The 18,155-nt window shown below is 39.0% G+C and overlaps 1 protein-coding gene across 5 annotated transcripts in view; it reads left to right on the top strand.

Annotated features, from left to right (window-relative positions):
* The window catches only part of myocd (myocardin), a 103,763-nt gene that overhangs the window by 8,435 nt on the left and 77,173 nt on the right, over positions 1 to 18,155 (top strand). The window lies entirely within an intron of this gene.

The raw sequence follows: 18,155 nt of genomic DNA, 5'->3' as shown, positions 1-18,155 counted from the left end.
TGCTGTATATACGGTACATTAGCAGGTTTGGGGAGTAATGGAATACACGGAATGGCATTTCTATTTAGGATACAAATACAAGGGTAACTCAAGTGGCCATTTGATGAACTGCAGGGTTTAACACTTCCACACTGGCTTCAGGTCTCAGCCTCAAAGGTTGCTGCTTGACTGCAGCAAGGTAGCTAGCTGAAAAGCCTGGTGCTGTCTATGTTTAGCATCTCGTGTTCCCAGATAAGCTAGCTAGTCCTATTATTGCTCTAGTTCACCACTGATGTCACACTCCCTTTTGGACTATTTAACTAACTGCATTATGTGTTTATGTATTCACTGACATTTTACCTGATAGTCATGTCCCGCTTTTACATTTGTTTTGGGGTTCCATACATAGCAGCTAAAAACACAGGAGAAATTAGCTGAATATAGACCTTAGTTGAGTGTGACTGTGGTTTAACCTCTGTTTTGATCTCTTTCTCACTCTCAACAGACTGTGCCACACTTCTTTAAAATAGAAGTGGTAAGTGTAGACAGTAAATGGTAAGAGATGCATTTTAAGGCCTCTCATGCACCATTATATATGTCCACCCAAGTTTTAGTGAAACTTACTTTCATTTTGCCCAATATATAAAACTGTAGCACCCTAGACTTCCAATAAGCTGTTTTACATCTTTAAAACCCTCAAAAAAACAAGTTACACTTGCGCCAAAGCTTTCTCACTTCTATCATCTAGGAAGACATTATGGTAATGACTCCAGCTTGTGTTTTTGATTACTTTAAGCCCAATAGCTCCCCACAGTACAGGATCTGAAGTCCTGCCCCCGTGACCCCTAAGATCAGTTTAATGCCCCGCCTCTGACCTCTGACCTCTTGGTCTTGACCTGCATCGCAATGTTCCTTGAAACTGCAACTGATGAGATTAAAGGGGATTCCCTCCGTCAACAACCTTCTGTTTCTAGTTTGTTGCTATTTTGAGGATAATATCTGTTAATTTTTCAGCTTCCCCCTTTAAAGTGACAGGCTCTAAAGTCCAGAAAATGTAGCGGTGTCATAAAATGGACTATTTGGCACAAAATTCCCCTGAGAGTTTTATTCTTCTTGTGTGTGATCTTGGAGCATCAGCTGGTGAAACACTGCCCACCCACAGAGGCCCTTCTCGTGGGGAGAAGCCAGAAGTGTTGTCTCCTCTCTGGATCTCTGAGCTGTCCTCATGTAAACAGCCTCCCTGCAGCGGGAGGAGACAAACACAGCAAACTGTATTACTTCACTTGACAAAGTCATTCACTTCTAAAGAATGCAAATTTAGATTGTGAACATTCTCTTTCCTTTATCACACTGGAAAAACAGTGTTGAGTTATTGGAAGCATTATGAATATCTTTTTTTCTGCAGTGGAAAAAGGGAGATATGGCCAAGAAGGAGTGATCAGAGGTCCCTAAAATAGAGTGGCGTCTGAGAATGGAAAAGAGAAAGGTGAACGGAGCTGGGTGGTGTGCTTTGATTAAGCCGATTCTACTTCAGTGCCCCCAAAGAACCTGATTCATTTCAGTGGAATCCTTACTTTTCTTTGGTGGATATAGCCTGTTTTGGTTTTCAGAGATGGTTCAGCTTTGTAAGTCATGAAGCATTATTGTTTTCTTTTAATAAATGGTCTTTTGTGTAATGTTTAATCTAAATGTTTTTATTGAGGCATGCTGTGTGTGTGTGTTTACTTTGGCGATAATGGCTAGTGTGCCCTTTTTTGTTTACAAGTCTTATTAGCTCTTCACTCCCACACTTTTAACGCCATTTGCTTATTCCCCTTCTCACTCATCGTGTCTGAGACAAGTCAACAAGATATCTCCACAAGCATGAGCACATTGTGGACCTGCGTGCAAGCACACATGCAAACGCACAGACAAATATATACACATAGAAGAAGCCCCTGTTCTCTGTGTATTTATTGTTGACTAAAGATAAATGAGCATTTGCATTAGCGATGTAAATAGAAATTCTGAGGGAAAGCTGTTTCATTTATTCTGCTCAAATCTCCACAGGCAGTTTAGCATGGTTCCCATGACAGAGCTGCATCAGTGCAGTGGGTGGCTTCTGCCAGCCCCTTTATTTTATTTTAGACCAGAGGCTCATGGGAAAGCTATTTCAAGACCTTTTCCTGTCTGCCTCAGAAAACAGTGCCAGTGGCTTGTTAGCAGGTGCAATTTGAATAGCAGGTTTTTTTTTTGAAAATTGTTTAGTTTTTACTTGACAGCTTAATATATGCTTTTGTTTGTTTGATTTTCATGTCTGTGTGTATGACAGAAGGTGGGGGTCATGGGGCCTTCTCTGTGGATATATATTTGTCATGGGTAGCTTTAATGTAAGTTAGGGAACTTGCTGCAACAGCAGGAAGTTTGATCTCTTCTGCAGTTTTATCAACTGTACATGTTTTTTTTAATTTAAGTTCTAAATAATGACTCATTAATTACTGAAAGAATAATTTACTAATGCTTTACAGATAAGACCTTGATAAGAAATACTTTTAGATTGCTAGGTTGTAAAAACTGCCCTCTGAAAAACTATTGATTTATGAACAACTTTTCAAAAATTACAATTTGGGCTTCACTGATTTTTACAAAGACTTATTATTAATGACTTAATATGTATAACAACATGTCTGACGGCTTAATTTAAAATGGAAAACCTAATGCTCATTTATTAATGGAGTAATAGCATTTAAAGATAAATAAGATAAAGACAAGCTTGTTCGAGTAACTGTGTTACATATTTAGGATATAAAAAATGTACCTATTTTCCCTTAACGTTACAGAGAAAAAGGGTGTAATGTGATTACTGATACATTTAATAAAAATGGAGATTATTAGCAGCATTACAATTTTAACATGCTTTTAACGTGCTTGTTAAGTATGCCATTGAATGGCATACTTAACAAGCACATTTAAATGAAATGTGCATAATTAGTGTTACCACCAGTAAAATAAATGCACATTATTCATACATAACAAAGGATTAGGTGGACAAACAATTAATGAACCAAATAAATAAACAAAGTTTAGTAGACAGGTCCACACGACTTGTATCTGGTTCCCAGCTTTCTTTGTTGACCCCAAATGGAGGTATTTCAGAAATCTGAAGAAATTCACATTATGCTGTATTTCACAAGAAAAAAGTAATTAGACGAAAAGCAACCACTTTTTGAAACAGGAAGTTATCTTTCTTGCTTATCTCTTTAACTATCTTGTGACCCTCTAGATTCATCTTAAGACCCCCAGAGGTAACCTGATGCTCTGCCTAATAACAAATGTGCACCAAGTGGTCTATTCACATCACACATTTTGACTTGTCATAGTAAAAGTACAGGTGTCTTTCATAATGGCTGTGCTTTATTTAAGTGCCCCTGTAAGACACAGCAGTATGAAAGTGAACAATACTAGGACTTAAAGTGTCTTTAACCATCATTTGTTGGATTATTTACATCTGTGCTTTTCCTACTGCAACATATCAACATGCATTCTGCGAAAAATGACTACCTAGTACTTTTCAACAAAAGGAAATATACCAGCAGGTGTCACATACATACATACACACACATAGGCCTAATTATTACTAGTAAAATAATTTTAAAAAATACAAACAAGGTCCATTCTGCCCTTACAAATGACTGGCAACATTAAAACAAATGAATATGGTCAGAATTGTATCTGAATATTCAACAAAATATTCACAATTTGTTGCTTATTACTTTCTCTCAGTCATAAACTTACAGTAACAGTGGTGGTGCTAAGGTGCAAAACATACTGTAATGTTTCACAAAATACAACAGCATTTTATTAAACACCCCATCATTTTAAACACTGTGACTGTCATTGTGTTTTGTGAAATTTTGTGTTTTGCACCTTAGGGCCATGGTAATTAGATAAAAAAATAAATTACAGAATGAGTATAAAGTTGAAAGTACATGTATGTACATAGAGTAAATGCTTTGGATGGAGTACAGTACATACATACACGTTTAATCAAATGCACTCATGCTTGCTTTGGCAGGATGACATGGAGTACGCTGTGTGTAGTAACACTAACAGACTTGCCAAGCCTGTGGATAATATCGTCTGGAGTGCACGCCACATCTACGGTACATTTTGGAGACGTGAGCTGTTCTGACTGATGGACACGTCTCTCTAGGGTGGACACCTTGCCTGCAAAAGCAGAACAGCTAACACAAGCTGTCAAAACACAGTTAGCATGTTAGCAGGTAACTAGAGGCTAAGCTAACAGGGCAGCAATAGACTATCCCCTAACGAGGTTGTTTTAAAACAAACCGTAGCAAGTCTAAATTGGTATGAATTTAACGCATTGAGTTGCAATGAATAGCAGAAGCTATGTAATGTTATTAGAGTGAGAAAAAAGTAGAGTTTAAACAGAAACCGGAAACCAGGAGCAGATAGCTGGTACTGATCTCACGAAAATCACAATGTGCATCATGGGAAGCAGCGTCACAGGAAGCAGCCGCACAATCACAGACCCACATATTGTCGATTGTATGAATATACTGCTTATACTACACACTACTCTACATACACATAGTGCAAAAACACAGTCCATCATTCAGCCACTATTGCTTAATTACAAGTGCATGTTGCTGTGGCTGAACTGTGCTGAACCACACACACACACACACAACCTTCAGCCACATCTTTACAGACATCCACTACTTCTTAATGCATGATTATGCTGAATCCAATAAAATAATAATAATAATAATAAAATGTTTTTGTGTATAAAAAAATGCCAGCAAGGACTAGGATAAAGGCAAGAGCATAAATAAAGAAGGCAGCGGAGGCGTGTGTATGCATGTGAGAGGCAGACAAAGGTGGGCCTGCCAGGGAGTGAAGGACTGAGACTGAGACTGAAAGGACAGAGAGTCGTGTCTTTGGGAGCAGGACGACCCGTGTGACTCAGTCTGCCCCTCTTTGTGTTTCCCACACAGTCTGACATGTCCGGAGCTATATCCACACCATCACATTCACATTCACAAGGGCCTCTGTCTGCAAACTTCCCCCTACTTAAGATTCATAGCTCAGTGAAGGGCACAATGTTTGCTTATGGTACTGCCAGCTGCACATGGCATCACCAAGCAACATATTTTCTTTCTTCCTTTTTTTGTTAAACAAGGCTGCTCAAAATACATCAGCCCCCCCCTCTCTTTTAACTCAAGCGGATGTAGAATCTAAGACATTATCTTGGTATATTTTAAAAGTCTCATTTTGATGGAGACATGTCATTTTTCACTATACCTTCAATTTTTAGGGTCATAAACAGGCGTTCCATCATTTTGCTCTTTGTACTTGTTCATGTCTACTGCAGCTGTAATGATTATGTTCTATATATGTTCTCTGCAGCCTGTGTTTGTGTGCAGGAGGGACTGTGGGAATTATCAGATAACATGGTCTCATATTATAAAAAATTTCCAATTCTAGATGTTGTTGCCATGGGAACAGGTGCACTTTGCATATATATTCAGTTTGTTTACAGCGCAGCCCATGCTGCACAAGAATAGTGATTGTAATTAGGCATTAAATCAACCCTTTTTGCTTTCTTAATCTGATTGAACAAAAGTTCACTATGCATGATGCCTACTGAGGGCTCTTGGTTGTACTGTACCTATAAAATACTGAGAGTCTCTTATGTGCTAAGGGTTCAGTGTCTTCCCACTGCTGTCCAAACATTACGTGTCATCAGTGCTGGGAAGGTTACTTTTAAAATGCTATAGATTACAGGTTCCTAGTTACCTTGTTAAAGATTTAATAAGTAATGCATCTACTTACCTCATCAATGTAACTTACTACATTTGATTACTTTTAGATTACTTTTCATCCAGATGTGTTAAACTGGGCACTAAACAAGCACTGAGCATTGTAACGAGCTAAATTACATCCTGAGCGCACATAAATAACATGGTAGGAGGTGTTTTATTTTATGTGAGTGATTGCAGTTACACGAACTTTGGCAATGTGTACTCTAGATGTTTCCCCAGGCTTGGCATCGAGCATTTTCTTCGCTGGTAAACACACTGTACTGTAATGAATTTCCAGCACTGACAAGTGTTCTTGTCTGACAGCCCACCTTGGCATTGTTAGCTGATCACAGCCAGGCATGACAGACTTAAGTTGTTTAGGGTAATGTGTGATGATTGGCAGACAAGAGGCACTGCAAAAGTCAAAAAAAGAGAACCCATCAAAAACAACACCCGAAATTGGAGTGCATACTGCTAAATGAATGGAACCTATCTAAATGTAGAGAGAGCTCCTTGTAAGGCATCGTAGCCTTGACTGTGTCACGCTCAGGTTTGTCCCAGCATCCCAATGGCTTTTCCTGTCCAGAAATATGCCAAAAGAAACAATACTGCAAGGCGAAAAGATGCAAAGCAACAGAATGAATGATATATTCTAAGCGTGATACCAAAAAGAATATGTTCAGATGTAACCCCTTTGTAATCACCAATATTTTGATTAGTAACTGTAACTTAGTTACATATTTTAATCAGTAGCTGTAACCAATGACATATTTACATTTATTTTGTATTTTAATTACATGTGCCTAGTTACTCCCCAACACTGCTTGTCATACAGAGTTGTTAAAAGTCTAACCAGGGCTAGAATGCTAACTGTGCTAGGTGGGGGCACAAAACTATTTAATGTCACTAGATTCTGGTCATTTGCTTAATTGCAAATTTGTTTGAGAATTTGCACCACAAACATACAATAAAAATAAAGGCATTATAATTTTGAGATCAGTGGTATTGTAAAATGTACTCCTCAACCCATGAACGAACATTCAACTAAACCAGTCATTAGGTCTTTCTCAACAGCAAAGAAGTGCAATTTTACTGTCGTTGGTAAAACTCTCCAGCAGCATCAGAACACTCGTCCTTACCATTTCAAATAGCTGTGACTATTAATAGGCCTCACTGTACTTTTACTTCATCGCTTATGTGCCTGTAAACCGTCAATAGCAGTATCATCACCCAACAACATGAATGATCATTATTTACTGTAGTTTATATTACTTATGAAAGCTGAGTTTACAGTTTCACAATAAAGCAAAAGGACATTAACTCAGAGAAATAAAATTGGTGATTAACACCAAAAGCAGACTGAGTAAAAACAACATAATCAAAACTGAGTGCCTTTAATTGTGTATTTTGCTGTACATGCCCACTGAGCGCAGGGAAACTCAAAGCTTTCTGTACAAGCTACAAGGTACTTTGCAGTGGTTCTGTATTCACACTTAGTTCATTTGTCAGATGACATGATGCTTTATCTTGGGTTGTGCTTGGGATGTTTTTTTAAGCTTGACTTGTCTCTCAAAACTCTTTATAGATAGTACTGCAGCTAGTGGAAATAGGGGTGTGCGATATATATCATCTGCGATATTGTCTTAATTGCTCTTTGTACGGTATGTGAGCTGACATTATTGAGTCATCCTCATCCTCACTCTCATGGAGGTACAGTATTTTGGCTTTGAAGGAGGAATGTTGTTCACAAGACAACAATCTGCAAAGTGTGTTGGAAATTGTTTGCTATTAAAAACAGTTCAGTTGTTTCACCATGTGCCTGTGAACCTACCACCAATCAGAATATGAAAAGCTTGGGGAGTCAGCTGTCCTTGGAAGACCTTACCAAGGTCCCGGCACAAAAACACTTCAGCAGAGAAACTCTGCAAAAAGTGATTTTACAGCTTTTATCCTGTTTTATTTTAATGCTTCAATTTTCAGTAAATCAGTAAGCAACAATTAATATGCTACTAATGAGCAACCTAGCACAAAATAAGACATGTGCCCTTTTTCCACATCCTGATATCTGCTCAGCTTGACTCTACTTTACTCAGCTCTACTCGCTTTTAGTACCAGGTGCTATATTTTTCATTGCAGATAGTCCCTCCAGCGTAGCTGGTTGTCACAGCGACACTGCATGAAGCTTCCATGAAGTCACTGGCCCACAGTGGCAGGGCTGATTCAAGGTTGCTATAATTTTCATAGAAGGACTGTTATTATACCATTTTATTAAGTATTATTAGGTTTATCTGGTGAGAAAATAACCATCTAGTTTTCAGATGTGTGGTCAATCTATCCAAGTAATACCAATTACAAATTTGCTCTGTTTTCGGAGAAGTGATGACCCGCTAACATACCATCTAAGATAGCTCTACTTAGCAGGCATAATTGAAGCCATTGTGCTCCTATTATCACATTCTTTAACCTATGGGCTACATGATAAGATGTACAATGTGATGGTTCATGTAATATAACAGTTATATTATACAACAGAGGCTCTAGGCTTCTGTCACCGTACATTTAACCCTCTGTGACACTCATGAGAGAGAAGTGGCAGCTAAGAATGAATAAAGAATGAATGACTGGTGCCATCATGTGTAATCCAGGCTAATCGGTGGCAAAATGGCCACGTAGTAATGAGTTTCCCTGACTAGTCGGCAACGTTTACATGTCACCGTTTGGTACTGCCTCAGGTCACTTGGAACCTTGACAGAAATGATAACAAAAACGCTATTAGGTACCAGGTACTATCCACAACATTTGACTGATGGTAAAACAAATAAGGCAAGTAGAGTTGAGCTGAGTTGAGCCAGTACCAGGCGGTGGAAAGGGGGCTTTACAAACATTATTGAATGATGCAAAATATTGTCTGCTTGTCATTATCAACAAAATCCCAAAAAATATCCAGATATAATTTTTTCCAACATTGTACAACCCCAAATAGAAATGCACCAAGTGTGCTTTGTGTAAATGTTTGAAAACATTTAATCCTAACATTTGTCACCAGTTTGACAGAAACTGTCTTGTGTACTGTTGGCCAGTATATGCTACTACTGTATGACCTTATGTTACTACTGTATGTGAACTATGACTGATGTTAAAATTTTGCCACACACTGAACTCTGTTTGAGGCAAAGCCATTGGCCCTGGGCAGGAGTAGCATGGCGTTGCCATAGTGATACCAAGCCAACATGGCATTTTGGCTGAATCTCCTCCCTCCGGTCCTCCACTCCCCCAGGGCCTCTCGAGAACATGGACCCAGCCTGTTTCCCATCTGCTGGGCCACAAACAGAACCAAACAAAATATGTTGTACAGTGCTGCCAAAAGACCCATCACTTAACGTCACTCCTACAACAACCGTCACAACTACAGCTGTGTGTTCACTAAGTGGGCCTGCAGTCACTGTCCCAGAATGTACAGGGGCTTTCCCTGCAGTCTGTACAGTTATTTCTATCCTCTGTCCTCCACCCTTACACCAGTCGCCCCTGGGACCCCCTCATTTTGGCATTGGCAGGGAAGCATTGTGTTTAGCTTCTTTGGAAAACATTGCTGGCTGCCGTATAATCTTAAGTGAGATAATTGGATCTCTACAGCCAAGTAAACAGACAGTGTGAAAGTTCACACGGATTCATTGGACATCATATTGGATTTAGGGGGCTGATACTCGTAGAAATGATTTGTGGATCCCCAGCCTCTGGACCCTCATGACACAATCACTGTGTGTTCAGGGGATTTCCCATACATTCATCTGTAGCTCTGTAAGCAGCAGATCTGATAAGGGAATAGTAATGTCCCTGATCAACCATAGAGTGTCTCCATACTTTTTCCTCCTCTTCAGATTTGTGTGAACCAGCTCAGTGAAGTCTGTCGTCTATGATTTATGTCGTCTTTCATATAATTATATTAGAAGAATAATAGAATAGCTCTCAACTGGAATGAAGTGTCAAGTGTTTTTTGTCTCTTGATCTTTTAGCTCTTGGCTTTAGCTGGATGTTGCATTCTAAAGGCACCAGAGCCTCAGATTATGACATATATCAAAATTAAAATCACTCTGGGGAGCACTATTGCCCTTCAACAGTTTGTAGCACAAATCATAGTATTATGTCATTACACGTTGCATGTCAGTGAATCGGTGCCTGACCACAGTCCAGACCACAACTTCTGCTTCTAGCTGACCCCTTGAGACTCACACATACACAGCAGAAAAGCAAGGCAGGGGATGGAGTGAGAAAGAGGCAGACATAAGACGTGAGGTGAAAATGAAAGCCACGACAATAACCAAGAGACAGAACCAGCGGTCAGATGGAGACAGACAAAGAAGACCTAAAATCCAGCAGCAGAGCTAAGTGGAGGAATTTTGAGCGTAGGAACACAGTGTGAATCCCCCCTCTGTGTCTCATCCTCTAGGGGGTTGGGGATGGGAGAGGGACATGGGATACTGTGTTCCCAGCCCAGGATCTGGGGCAAGAATCCTCCCTTGCATTCTTCGGCGGTCCTGGCTGCTCAGTTCATCTGGCATTGGCCCACCTCAACCCCCACACCACCTCTGCAGACCCCAGACCTTGAAACTATAGCATATCTAGTGTTTGTTATGATGATGTGGGTTGGTTGATCTTGACTTACATTTTTACTCAAAATGGTGATTATGCTTGAGAAAAGGTTGTTGCTTTTGTAATTTCACTGTCACTTCCCTGCTTGGGCACTATCTAACCCACATGTTTCTAATCATATTTAGTTCTGGGTTCTGACAGTATCAGCATGTGTACCTGTGTTTTGACTGCCTCGGTCAGAGCTGATTTAGATACAGGCTAATAGGTGACAAGTGGTGTCTTTCTTGTGCAAAATCAGCCGCACATGTTCCTGCAGTGAACATGTGTTCACAAAACATTTGCTTTGTCCCACTGTCACTGACTGTTAGGGATGTTACGAATACATAGTGACCGAAAAATGTCAGAGGTTGTGGTTAATGAGGCTTTTGGATATAACATGTGACGTTCTTCTTGGAGCAAAATACAGATAAAGCAGATCAGAGGGTGGGAGAGAAAGGGAGGGAAAGGGGTGAGATGGCATCAAGGGGACTTCATGAATGGGGAATTACTGTACACATATATTCTGCTGTATGTAAAATAAAAGTACCTAGATTAATGTGACATTTTTTTAAAATCTGTGTTACATAAGATGTATGGAACATCACTTAAGACCTTTCAGACTTGTTGTTGCAGCAGTTTCAGCTTTACTGGAAACGAATACTTGCTTGCTCTTGATTAAGAGCTTTATTTTTTGTATTTCACTCCTACAGCAGATTCTGACTGGTCACTTTTTGTATACCCAGATACCCAGGTGAATGAAAAGTTTATCAAGTGACATTGTCTGTGTGTGACTGTGAACACAATGCCATGTGACAAACCATGTGTTTTGTGATTCGTCCACTGTTGCTTTTACTAATAACTGCTACAAAACGATCCATAAAACTCTTCTGATCTGCAGCCACCACTGTCACATTTAGTTAGGTTCAGGAAAATCTTGTTGGAGTTATGGAAACAAATGGGTAAAAAAAGTTAGGGTAAAAAAACACCTGTTTTAGTAAGATTAGGGAACTGCATCATGGTTGAAAGAATAACTACTAGATTGGGAACAATTGGGGAAGAACTGTTGACTGTTGGTAGAGCTGAAGGTCAGGGAAGGTAGAATATATCATAGTGCAATGAAGTAGTGATGAGGAAAACGAGGGAGAGCTGAAGGTCAGGGAAGGTAGAATATGTCATAGTGCAACGGAGTAGTGATGAGGAAAACGAGGGCGCTTGTAAAGGTCAAGGCAGGCCATTGTAAGGCCAAAGAAACAGGAAAATACAAAATGTAGGCACACAGGAGGCCAACACAGGTCCAGGAGCAGGAAAGAAGTCAGAGAAGATGTCCATCTGAAAGAGATTGAGAATCCTTGAGGGCAAAACAAGGGATTAAAGTGGACACCACTGGACGGGGCTGCCATAATTGAATTTCATGCTCGCTGCCTTCTTCTGAAGTTGTGTAACAAAGCGATCATTTGAAAAGAAAGCTATTAGTCAAGCTCTCTGCTAAGCTAAGGGCTGTGCCATAGGAAATCTGGGATTACCCAGACAGCAGGCTTCAGTGTACTTCGTCAAAACACTAGTGTCACCATGAGCTGCAGGAACAGACAGACAGTAACAGTGCATTATGGGCTGTAAAACACTGGTAAACACACTCTTACATCTCTTACTCTTTTTTCTTATCGTCAACATTTTAAACAGTGTTGTTGGCTTTCCTGCTGCATTTACACACAGTATCAGAAGGCCAACATAGGTTCCCACTAAAATCATTGTGTTATCAACCCACCTTCATTTCATTTCTAATGAGATTACAACTTGAGGTCTGACAACACTGCATTACCACAGAGTAGCTGCAGGTCTTAAACATTTTTCTCTTTACTTCAACAGGAAGTGAAGTTAGAGATTAAAGGTTTTGTGTCAGATTGTGGGTTACATTATTCATTATTCAGGGAGACATTATTCACCTAGCTAAAAATGGCACTGTTTTGACTGTGGGTTGTTGGAGTTTAGTTGGTACCTTCAGTCCTGTCACTTCTGCTAGCTACAGAGGTTAGGAATCTTATTCTCATAATAGAAGTGTTAGTTTTAACAAATTCTTACAGTATATGATCTTAAGTGTACTGTTAGTTTTGTTTAACCTAGACCCACAAGTGGCACAAAATGGATGGATGGGTTGTGTCAGTTTAATTGATTATATCATTAGGAATTTCTGTTAAAAGCAAAGTGGAAATACTGAAGAAAGTAATGGAGTAGCACACATTTGAGGCCATTTTCCATCATACTTTAAGACTTGGATCAAAACAGATATTAAATTGCATTGCATGTGGTATTAAGGCTTTTAAATCTTAACATGGTGGACCCAGAGGATGGACCTAGAAAAGGTTGGACAGGGTGGCCAGGCTGGGGCACAGACTCAGAGAGGGGTGGCACATTTGAGATACATGCTAAGAATAAATTAAACCCTAGTTCTATGAAATAATAAACCACACATTATTAAGGATTAAGTTTTTATTATGTGTAAAAATGAGGCACACAGTGCTTTCTTTAGTTAACTTTGGCTGTGCTCCTTATTTAATCCCTGTCAGGGACATCGCTGCTGCACAGTGGTTCTCCCCAACCTAGATGAATCATGCCAGTACATCACAGCAACATAATCAGAGAAATAAATGAATGCAAATATCATGCTGCATGCATGTTATAAAATAAAGCTAAATTGACTAATATCAATTATAAAGCCCCAGAAAAATGTTAGCTTTATTTGGGGCAACAATGTGTCATTGTTTTTCATATTTTAGTCATTAATACTGACAAGCATCACATTTTGACTCTCAAAGGGGTGGCCAATCAGAATCTGGGGGTGGCTGGTGCCACCCCTGGCCACCCCCATGGACCTTGGGTGGACCTTGCAGAAACCCTGTACCACATTTAGCTGCACTATGCAGTCTTGTGAAGGCCCAGTCATGTCTCTTGGGTCCACATACTGTAGTTATTCTTCCCAAAACTGTTAGATCTATCCCGGCATTAGGTGATGTTCTCCCTGGTCATTTACTGACACTGTTTCAAATGGCATACTTTATTATAAGTGAGAACCTCCTGCTGCTAGTCTCTGTCCTTTTTGCTACTTGTGTTCTGATGTGGTTTTCAGCAAAAGGGAGAGCCTATAAGACACTGACTTACCCACAGTATGTACTATGGATGTGGTAATTGCTGAGAACCAGCTCATAGAATTCATGGGGAACTTTAGTTCATTCAGTACAAATTCTACTTTAATTCAGAGAAACAATCTACACTTAAAACTGCATTTCCTAACTTCTCCCTCTAATTTTTAACCATTAAGAGCAAAGTGACAGTCAATACAAACTCAAGCAGTATCCCTACTATATAATTTTTTGCTTGGTTTGTTTAAATTTGTGCTCAATTTTATTTAATGCAGCTTTAATGTTATCCCTTTACTTTCGTATATTTTATTGTATTTTGCATTCATTGAAAATGTATTATCTTTGTAAGGTGGCCATCTCACTGTGTTTATTGCTCATAACTGTAGCTCAGTTTTTGGACTTCAGTATATAGAATAGCACAACCCCTTGTATCCTTTTGTACTGGTAACTGTGTGTACATCTTATATAATATGATTTGTTTGTCGATATTACCATATCACTAAGAATATGGTACACATTGTGAATGATGGTGCCAACTGTATTAGATCTGATGAAGCTACGAAAATCAATCAAAACAATGTATCAGGTCACATATTCTTGTTACAGTAGAATTAATGAGAAAACTTTAAGCTAATCATGAAAATTAATACTGATTGTAATTATGTATGAAGAACCTTATGAATGCTCCAGAACAAATAGCAACAAAGCTGAATAGTCATTAACTTTTCACATTGTTATTGTTTGTCACCAGTAGGGTCATTTTATTTATCTGGGATTATTTTTGTAATTCTTTTTAAAAACAACACTTTTATATTCTAAAAGTAAATAGGACTGACTGGCAGACATGGGAGCAGAAAGCAGAATGAAGCAATTATATACTATTTATACATTTTGAGAATCTTCCATTAGTTTTCTTTCTGCTGATTTGCAACATGATTATGACCTACAGTATGATGACACAAAATATTGACTGACATGTGCACTGGAGCAAGCCACACAGTTATGATTACACATTTAAAAAAATAAAGATAGAGAGTGAGCTGAAGTGGAGCAGTGCTATTTATTTGCTTATGCAGAATCAGAGAAAATAAACATCTTAATGGACCATTAATCAAAGACAGAACTGTTTCTTTTTGCTTCCATTGTCCCAGAACCGACAGCAGCACAGATTACATTGTTACATGGCAGCTCTGGACAAAATAGTTTTTGATCAACTGTGAACCCACACTGGGAAAATGGTAGATATTTCAATCATGATTTACAGTGGCCTTAGAAAGTATTCAGATCCCTTCAGTTTTTACACATTTTATTTACACATTTTATAACCCTCTACATTTAATTTTAAATGGCTAAAATGACCATCAATCTCCACTCAATAACCTGTAATAACAAAGTGAGATGTTTTTAGGCATTATTAAGTTAGACCCGGTCAGTCAGTCCCTATACACGAACATTCCCTGACATGCAGTAACCTCAGCCCTGTATTTTTCTCCACATCCTCTGGTCACAGTGCAGCAGCAAGAGGTAAAATATATCCACAAAACTGTGTGTAGTTGAAAAATTCTGCTTTTACAATGGCACCGTGGATGTCAGGCAAGCTCACATGAACGCCAGTGGGCTGGAGATTATGACCATTCAAGGAAATCCTTAAACTATCAGTTAATACTTTATTTTGTTAGAAAAACAGTCTTGCAAGCGAGTGTTTGTGAGATGTGTATAAACTGAGTTGCTTCTAGAAATACTAGAACATACGTACACCTCATTTTTTGAGCTTTAGGTCATGTCTAAGATGATAATTCACTGTTGTAACACTGTAGATAAGTCAGAAAACAAGGGAAAGCTGCCATGGCCTCTTTAAATGCTGTTTGACAATCTCCAGGAAGACTATCATGACTTTTAGTCAAAGTGGATTTTGAGAATTACCAGCCAAAGAGGCAATGTGAGTCTGAACAACTAGTTTTATCAAGTTAAATGATTGATCATAACTCCTCTGTTAAAGGCAGAAAGATTAAACTCATTATTATAGTGTCAGAACTTGTTCTGAATGTCACAGTTACATAATATATGTTACTCTGTGTATCCCATAACTTCAACAGAACAATATTTTATGACTTTGTAAAAAATGAATCACAGCTAAGGATTCTGGGTTTTCTTTTGTTAAAGCAAGACATGAGCTGTGGCTGTTGGTTAGGCTGACATTTTTGCTTTTAAATTACAATATATGTTTCAAAGTTTCTAACAACAAGACTCCTCTACTATTTCATAGTACACACAAGTCTAAGTGAAGCTCAGAATCAGTTTCATTAGAGGTGTTCAAAAAGTAAGCTCTCAAGAATGTGGGACTCGAGCTAGTTTACACTAAAGTCAACAAACGGTTTGTCGGCCTTGGGATGATGATCTGGACATGTTTTAGAAGTGCTGCCGAGACGCAGGCCAGGCCAGATGTAGAACACAACCCCGAGACATGGACAGATCAGCACAAGAGACTTCCAAACTTTTTCTTTGAAGAAAAGTGTTTCCTGTGAAAAATAAGGTGACAAAGTGGACTTTGTCTGCTTGTATGGAGTGCTGCTAAGATGTGCCTTCAAACACTGTCTCTGCAGCTCTCACACCGTCCAGACAAAAATGTCGCCTTTGAGTTGAACGTGTTGCAGACAGATTTTGTTGCCTCTTTGTTTAAATTTCTGTATTCATGTGAACACACTGAGACCAGCGTTTTTTCTCTCTTTCTTCATGGCCTGCCTCTGATGAATCTCAACACTACACTGTTATACACAACTTTATTCCACATAAAACTATGTGCAGGCTGTTCTCTTTAATTCTGGCTTCAGATTGGGATACGAGAGCATTCCTTCAACTAATGTAGTTGTTGAAATGCTTGGTCCCAAACAGGGACTTTTATTTTTCACTGAAATATTTTGCAGTATTAAATACAGAACTCCAAAATCTAAACACAAATTTTCTCTCAATTTATGTTCCTGTAAAAGTGTACGGGCAGTATGCATATATTTCACCGCAGTCTGCTGAATTTACCAAACTGCTTATGGCCTTTAATGAATGGACAGTAAATTGAAGGCTCGATCGAAGCATGAGCATGTAAAGGTCTCAGACTTTTTGACAGAACCTGTAGGTCAGGCTCAGTTGTTAATTACTGTAGCAACCAATTAGGAAGTTGAGGTTTCAGCTGACACCCCGTGGTTGTTTCCTGCTGCTGAGTATGCAGCACTGATATCACCCTGCACCAGCATCAGTGGTTACGCTGTGGATTGCTGCTCACTGGTCCTGTAAACACAGAGAGCCTTCACATGACACACACACACACACACACACACAGAGAAAATAAGTGCTTGAAGTGGTTTATTATGCCCTGTGGCTTCAAACAGAATAAATCCAACAGGAATGCTTAGACTTAACTTATTCAGTAAGACTGGTGTTATATGATTTTTCCATCCCATATTAATATGTATGTTTTCTTGTGCTTGTTTTGTATAATATTTAAAAGTACAGAAACTCTGTTTACCACATAACCAGATTATAGTATAGTGACAACCTTTATTTAATTCTTTAGTGTTTTAACTTCTGAACTGAGAAAAGAAGAGCACCAGTATTAAATGGCATGTAAGCAAGTAACAGTGTAAGGAATAGTTTCTAGTTAGTTTAGTATGGTTGTCACATTTCAACCACTGAAGCCAAACTGGACAGGGAACTACTTTATATCACTTTATACTAAACATGCAGAGGATTTCTTGCTCACATTAAGAACATTAGTGACTTCACTTGGCAACTGTTGTTTGAGTCTTAATCAGTGACGGCCTGCGGAGAATAAACAGCACTCCAGCATATAACCCAACCCCAGTATAACTAATTGGCTTCTAGTTTAATGGTGGTTTAAGACAGCAGTACAGGTTAAGCTGGCAGTAACTGAAAAAGCAGGGCTGCTTGACGGCGATTTGCTCTGTCCGTTATTCCTCTACAATAAAAATCAGCTAATGATATCATGTGCCTCATCACAGCTTAACAAACCTTTACTGAGACCCATTTTAAAAAATAAGGGAGGTTTGTGTTTAATTTTGTTAGGTGCCTTATATAACCAAGTTCATTTCTCTCTGAATCCAAAATAATTATTAGCTTGCACATGAAATTTGCTTGTTATATTTCATGAAAGCAGCAGCAGGGGTGTTATATGATTGAAGAGGTTAACTGAAAACCTTTGTTGACTATTTCACACGATCCTTGATCTGTTGGTATTTCAGAAGTAGGACTTGTTGTCCTGGCGACATGTCCGTAATCTCAAACCTACCCGTGAGCAGGTTTGTTCTCAGGCTTATTTACTAGAAACAAGATAACGACTCAGATTTAAATGAGGTCAGAGCAGGAAGCCACCCACTGACATTGGACTGATTATAATAAGACATGAGTTTAAAGAAAACAAAGTACTGAGAAATCAACAGGACCCTTTGACTCATTCTGACCCATTCTTAATCATACTGTACTGTTTCATTCGAAAGGGAATAAATTATGTAAGTGGAGAGTTAGCGCCTCATTTTAGTGGCCAGACCAAGAGGAGCCATACTTTTACCACCACACAGTCAGCATGCAGTGCACA

Source organism: Monopterus albus, unplaced genomic scaffold, assembly GCF_001952655.1.
Source record: "Monopterus albus unplaced genomic scaffold, M_albus_1.0 scaffold117.1, whole genome shotgun sequence".
Taxonomy (NCBI): Eukaryota; Metazoa; Chordata; class Actinopteri; order Synbranchiformes; family Synbranchidae; genus Monopterus; species Monopterus albus.
The sequence above is the reverse complement of the archived record's forward strand: the minus strand, read 5'-3'. Positions and strand labels throughout refer to the sequence as shown.